Here is a 6,287-nt window from a genome sequence, read left to right on the forward strand (position 1 = left end):
TGTCTGTTTCTGGCACACGGTCAGCAGGAGGAGGTGCTGCAGCAGCGCCCTGAGCACGCGCTTCCACCTGGGCGGTGAGAGCCTCCATCCTGCGATTGAGAATACTGCTCTGCTTGGTAACTAAGTCCAACCGAGCGGTAAAGGCGGTTAAGATGTGCTGCAGCTCACCCAACACGCCTCCTGCTGGCGCCTGTGCACCTCGCTCTTCCATTGGCTGTTCAAGCGATGGTTGACGCCCCTCGGGATCCATGACGCTGGCCGAGAAATCCTGTTGGGGAAGTGTCGTGACACGGACCCACAACAGGGGGCGTTAATGAAGGGACAATGGAATAGCCAAAAGGTAACAATTTAATGTTGTGAAGGTGCACAACGTAATACAGACAGATACAAATATGTGTTATATCAATCCGACAAAAGGTGACGTGTGGCAGGCTCGAAGATAGGAGACGTCCGGTGAGAGAAAAGCCGGAACCCATACAAGCCTCACCACCAACGGACCTGAAGAACACCGGAGCCGCCAAGCCCTGCGCCCCAGGTGGCCACTGTCTTCAGCAGTCAGACCCGGTACTGCTGGCAGAAAACAGAAACAGTTCTGGATGAGTGTGAGTCCGCACACTCAGAAATCCCACAGTCTGTGTTCAGTTAAGGAGGGAGAACCTCCACCTCCAATCACACACTCGTGCAGCTCCTGAGATAACCACTTATCTAGGTGGGGTGTGAGGCGAAGCCGTCGCAGTCCACACCAAACGCCAACTCCGCAGACAGGGTATCCGTCCCAGGAAAACGGCTGCAAGAAGAGATCAGACTAATACTCGAATTTTAGTCAGCAGAGAAAAGTACCTGTATGGTAGAAGATTTCTCAGCGAGGAGGTGGAGTTGCAGTCTGGTCTTTATAGTGGTGGTGATGGGTGACAGCTGGTGTTGATGGATGACAGCTGTCACCTCCAGCGGCTCCGACGCCCTCTCGTGCATGGAGCCCGCACTCCAAGCAGGGCGCCATCTGGTGGTGGTGGGCAAGCAGTACCTCCTCTTCAGCGGCCCACACAACATTAGCGGCATTTTCTTTGTTAAAAATGATTAGCGACAAATCAAGCTTCTATTTCTGGTTGTTTTTTTGTAGCTGCTTATGTTTGGAGACTGACTTCTATCACTCTTTCTGACTTCTATCGCAGTTTCTGCTGCGGGTGCTGCTGAGCTCCTCCACCGTCACAAAGCACTCACAGGCGGACACACTTCACACTAGCCTCGCGCCAGTCCCAGCTAGCAAGCTAGCTAGGTAGCAAGCTGCACATAATGGCAGACAATTTGAATGTTGTGGACCGGATTTTGGCGAAGCCATTTGACAGTCTTCCTTACGAAGAAAAACAGAGTTAAACAGCAGGGCAGATCAACTCCTCAGATTAATTTGGTACAAAAGGTGGGGAAAAGTAGCTCAGCTCTCAATGGTTTGCCGAAAGTTAAAGCAATAGCCCCCAGTGCAATGTTTGTGCATTGCTATGCACACACATTGCTGTTATGTTGTGGATTTCTATGTTCATTTTGGAGATTATTTAAGTATTGTATTTATTATTTAAGTATTTAATTTTGATTACAACTTTATTTTTCCATAAGATAATGTGAATGTCATTTGATTCTATTTTGTATTTGGATATTGAACATTTTGCACACATCGCACATCTGAAAGAAATTAAACTATTTAACGTGTTTACTATAAATGCAGTCTCCTGCCTGCTGATGTTACTTTCAAATAGTTAAATTACTGAACCATACTTATACATCACTCTGTATGTAGAAGTTAATTAAAACATATTCATGAGTTTGCTACCCCTTTAAGGTTAAAAACAAGAATGACACCTGTATGATGTAAGATAATTACAAATAATGCTAATGATTGTGGGTACGTTACACACATAACAGTGTAGCCTACGGAATAATGAGGCATCTGGTGCTGAGGTGATGGTAGGGGGGCACCCAAATGAAATTCTGCTTAAGGCCCCATAAAGGCTTGGGCCGGCCCTGGACCCACCCTTACCAAAAAGTAGTACATGCAAGTATGTTTCAAGTATACTTCCAGTTTACTTTTTATATACTTATCAGTACTATTTTTTGGTAACTGCTCAGCTTCCACCCTAAAAATTGTTCTGCCCTGCCTTCACTGTGCATGGGTCATTTTGGACCACAGCAGCACATCTGAGACTGACTCTCTGAGTCTCACTCTGAAACTGAGTCTCTTCACCGAAAGCGATCAAAGGGAATAATGTGATTATTAACCATCAGATGCCAAAGTAAAATGAGGCGATAATTGGTGACTCGCTACTGACATTCTGAAATGACGTAGGCAGAGACTCTGACATGCTGCTGTCGTGCTCTGATCGCTTCCCCCGTCTTTTATTATGAAATAACGCTGAATTTATGTGGAAATTATTGTTGTACAAAAGCTTCAGATATCTGTTACTGAGATAGATGATAACTGGAGTGCATTTTGAAGCAGAAACAAGGTGATAATCGATGAATCGCTGCTGACGCTCCAAAATGACGCATGCGCAGTGATGGCAGGGCAGAGCGATTTTTAGGGGGGGACCATTCAGTCCGTGACACCGGCTCACTGGCTCCAGAAGCAGAAATTAAACGCTTTTTCCACCTTGAATCTAAATAAATTAAATTTTTTACTACTGAGCAAACATCATTGTTAGACTTTTTTAGGTTCAATGATTCCACGGCATGTACATGTTATGGCGTCAGTGACCCCATGGCCTTGGCGGAGGTTTGCACTCTCTGAGTGCTTCTAGTTAATTGAAGACATTTGTACCCTGTGGTTAAATGTGATCCTCCTCCAAAGCCACAACAGACAGACGCCTCGTTGGAATCAGTCCAGATGGATCCTTCACATTCGTCAGTGAGTTATAGGGGAGTTATGTTTCTGATGAATACAGGGGTGGTGGCCAAGTGGTTAATGCGCTTGGTTTCAGTTCAGAAGGTGTTGTGTGGGCCGTTGAAGAGGAGGTACTGCTGGCCCACCACCACCAGAGAGCGCCCTGCTTGGAGTGCGGGCTCCAAGCACGAGAGGGCTGGTACCACTGGTCGTTCAACGAACCCCCCCACCATCCCCTGAAGCATACATAAGCCCTCCGGAACCGTACGGGGGCTGTGTCGAGACGTGCGCGGACTTCCTCATGCAGTGTTCGCTCGTCTTTCACAGCGCCCTGTCATGTACGCATCAGACGCTAGCCGGGTAGCTTATGTTATTAATCTGCTTCGAGGAGAGGCACGCGCATGGGCTACGGCGCTTTGGGAGCAGAACTCACGGCTCCTAACGTCTTATACTGGGTTTGTACGGGAGTTCAAACAAGTGTTTGATCATCCCAACAGAGGCGAGACCGCTTCAAACGTGCTGCTGTCGATGAGACAGGGGCGCCGTAGCGCAGCCGAGTATGCAGTCGACTTCCGCATCGCGGCAGCGAGGTCCGGCTGGAATAACGTTGCGCTCCGTGCCGCCTTTGTAAATGGACTGTCACCGGTCCTCAAGGAGCACCTACTTGCTAAGGAGGAACCGCGGGATTTTGACGGGCTTGTCGATTTGGTTATACGCTTAGACAACCGTTTGAATGAGCATCGTCGGGAGCAGGTCGGGGGGCGTGACCGGGCACGAGCCGTCCCTCCCCCTTCCGGGTCCGACAAGGTGACGTCGTCCCCACGCTTCACTGCCAGAGAGCCCCGTGTGGCTACAGCTCCCCCTGCTGAGGAGGCTATGGACACGAGCAGGGCCAAAGTAAGATTAAATGTCAGACAAAGGAGACTGGCCCGCGGGGAGTGTTTTGTCTGCGGCTCTTGTGAGCACATGCAGAGGGACTGCCCTGAACGGTCAAACTACAACGCCCGTCCTTAGAAACTGGGCTAAGGGTGGGCCATAACACACACGCGGAAAGACCCCGCAGATCGGCACGAATCCAAGTAACAATCCTTTGTGAGGAGTTAACCCTTCACGCCCCAGCACTGATAGACACGGGGTCAGAAGGGAATCTGCTGGACAGCAGATGGGCAAAGGAAGTAGGGCTCCCTCTGGTGGCTCTGCCGGCACCAGTGCAGGTGCGAGCGCTAGATGGCACCCTGCTTCCATTAATCACACATCAGACACAACCAGTGACCTTGGTTGTGTCTGGGAATCACAGGGAGGAGATAGTGTTCCATGTAACACCATCTACCTCCCGAGTGATCTTGGGTTTTCCATGGATGGTGAAGCACAATCCCCGGGTCAATTGGCCGTCCGGGGTTGTGACGCAGTGAGCGAAACCTGCCACCGGGAGTGTTTAGGATCCTCGGTTCCCCCCGGCACTACAGCTAATGAGGAGGTCAAAGTCCCTCCCAATCTATCGGCGGTGCCAGAGGAGTACCATGATCTTGCTGACGTTTTCAGCAAAGATCTGGCGCTCACTCTTCCTCCGCACCGACCGTATGATTGTGCCATCGATTTAGTCCCGGGAGTTGAGTACCCGTCCAGTAGGTTGTACAACCTCTCACGTCCGGAACGCGAATCAATGGAGACCTACATCCGGGACTCCTTAGCTGCCGGGCTGATCCGGAACTCCACCTCCCCAATGGGTGCTGGTTTCTTTTTTGTGGGCAAGAAGGACGGCGGACTCCGTCCATGCATTGATTACAGAGGGCTGAACGAGATCACGGTTCGTAACCGATACCCGTTACCTCTGTTGGATTCAGTGTTCACGCCCCTGCATGGAGCCCAAATCTTTACGAAATTGGATCTTAGAAATGCGTACCACCTGGTTCGGATCCGGAAGGGAGACGAATGGAAGACGGCATTCAACACCCCGTTAGGTCATTTCGAGTACCTGGTCATGCCGTTCGGCCTCACTAACGCCCCCGCGACGTTCCAAGCTTTGGTAAATGACGTCTTGCGGGACTTCCTGCATCGGTTCGTCTTCGTATATCTGGACGATATACTCATCTTTTCCCCGGACCCTGAGACCCATGTCCAGCATGTACGTCAGGTCCTACAGCGGTTGTTGGAGAACCGGCTGTTTGTGAAGGGCGAGAAGTGCGAGTTCCACCGCACTTCTTTGTCCTTCCTGGGGTTCATCATCTCCTCCAACTCCGTCGCCCCTGATCCGGCTAAGGTTGCGGCGGTGAGAGATTGGCCCCAACCAACAAGCCGCAGGAAACTACAGCAGTTCCTCGGCTTTACAAATTTTTACAGGAGGTTCATCAAAGGTTACAGTCAGGTAGTTAGCCCCCTGACTGCCCTGACCTCCACCAAGGTCCCCTTCACCTGGTCGGATCGGTGCGAAGCCGCGTTCCAGGAGTTGAAACGCCGGTTCTCGACTGCACCAGTTCTGGTGCAGCCTGATCCTGATCGCCAGTACGTAGTAGAAGTGGACGCCTCTGACTCAGGGATAGGAGCCGTGCTGTCCCAGAGCGTGGAGGCTGATAAAGTTCTCCATCCTTGTGCCTTTTATTCCCGCAGGTTGACCCCAGCTGAACGGAACTATGACGTTGGCAACCGGGAACTTCTTGCGGTGAAGGAGGCTCTTGAAGAGTGGAGACACCTGCTGGAGGGGGCGTCGTTGCCCTTCACGGTTTTCACTGACCATCGGAACCTGGAGTACATCCGGACCGCCAAGCGGCTGAACCCCAGGCAAGCCCGCTGGTCTCTGTTCTTCGGGCGCTTTGACTTCCGGATTACATATCGCCCCGGGACCAAGAACCAAAAATCAGATGCATTGTCCCGGGTGCACGAAGAAGAAGCCAAAGCGGGGCTGTCGAACCCCACCGAGACCATCATCCCCGAGTCCACTGTCATGGCCACCCTTACCTGGGACGTGGAGAAGACTGTCCGGGAGGCCCTGACCAGGAGCCCAGACCCGGGGACTGGCCCCAAGGACAGACTGTACGTCCCACCAGAGGCAAGAGCTGCCGTATTGGACTTCTGTCACGGGTCCAAGCTCTCCTGTCATCCCGGAGTGCGTAGGACCGTGGCAGTAGTCCAGCAGCGCTTCTGGTGGGCGTCCCTGGAAACCGACGTCCGGGACTACATCCAGGCCTGTACCATCTGCGCCAGGGGCAAGGCAGACCATCGGAGGACGACGGGCCTCCTCCAACCCTGCCAGTGCCTCATCACCCCTGGTCTCACATCGGCCTGGATTTCATCACGGGCCTCCCGCCGTCCCAGGGCAACACCGTAATCCTCACGATAGTGGACCGGTTCTCCAAGGCGGCCCACTTCGTGGCCCTCCCGAAGCTCCCGACGGCCCAGGAGACAGCAGACCTCCTGG

The sequence above is a fragment of the Thalassophryne amazonica genome, chromosome 12 (genome assembly GCF_902500255.1).
Source record: "Thalassophryne amazonica chromosome 12, fThaAma1.1, whole genome shotgun sequence".
In the NCBI taxonomy this organism is placed as follows: Eukaryota; Metazoa; Chordata; class Actinopteri; order Batrachoidiformes; family Batrachoididae; genus Thalassophryne; species Thalassophryne amazonica.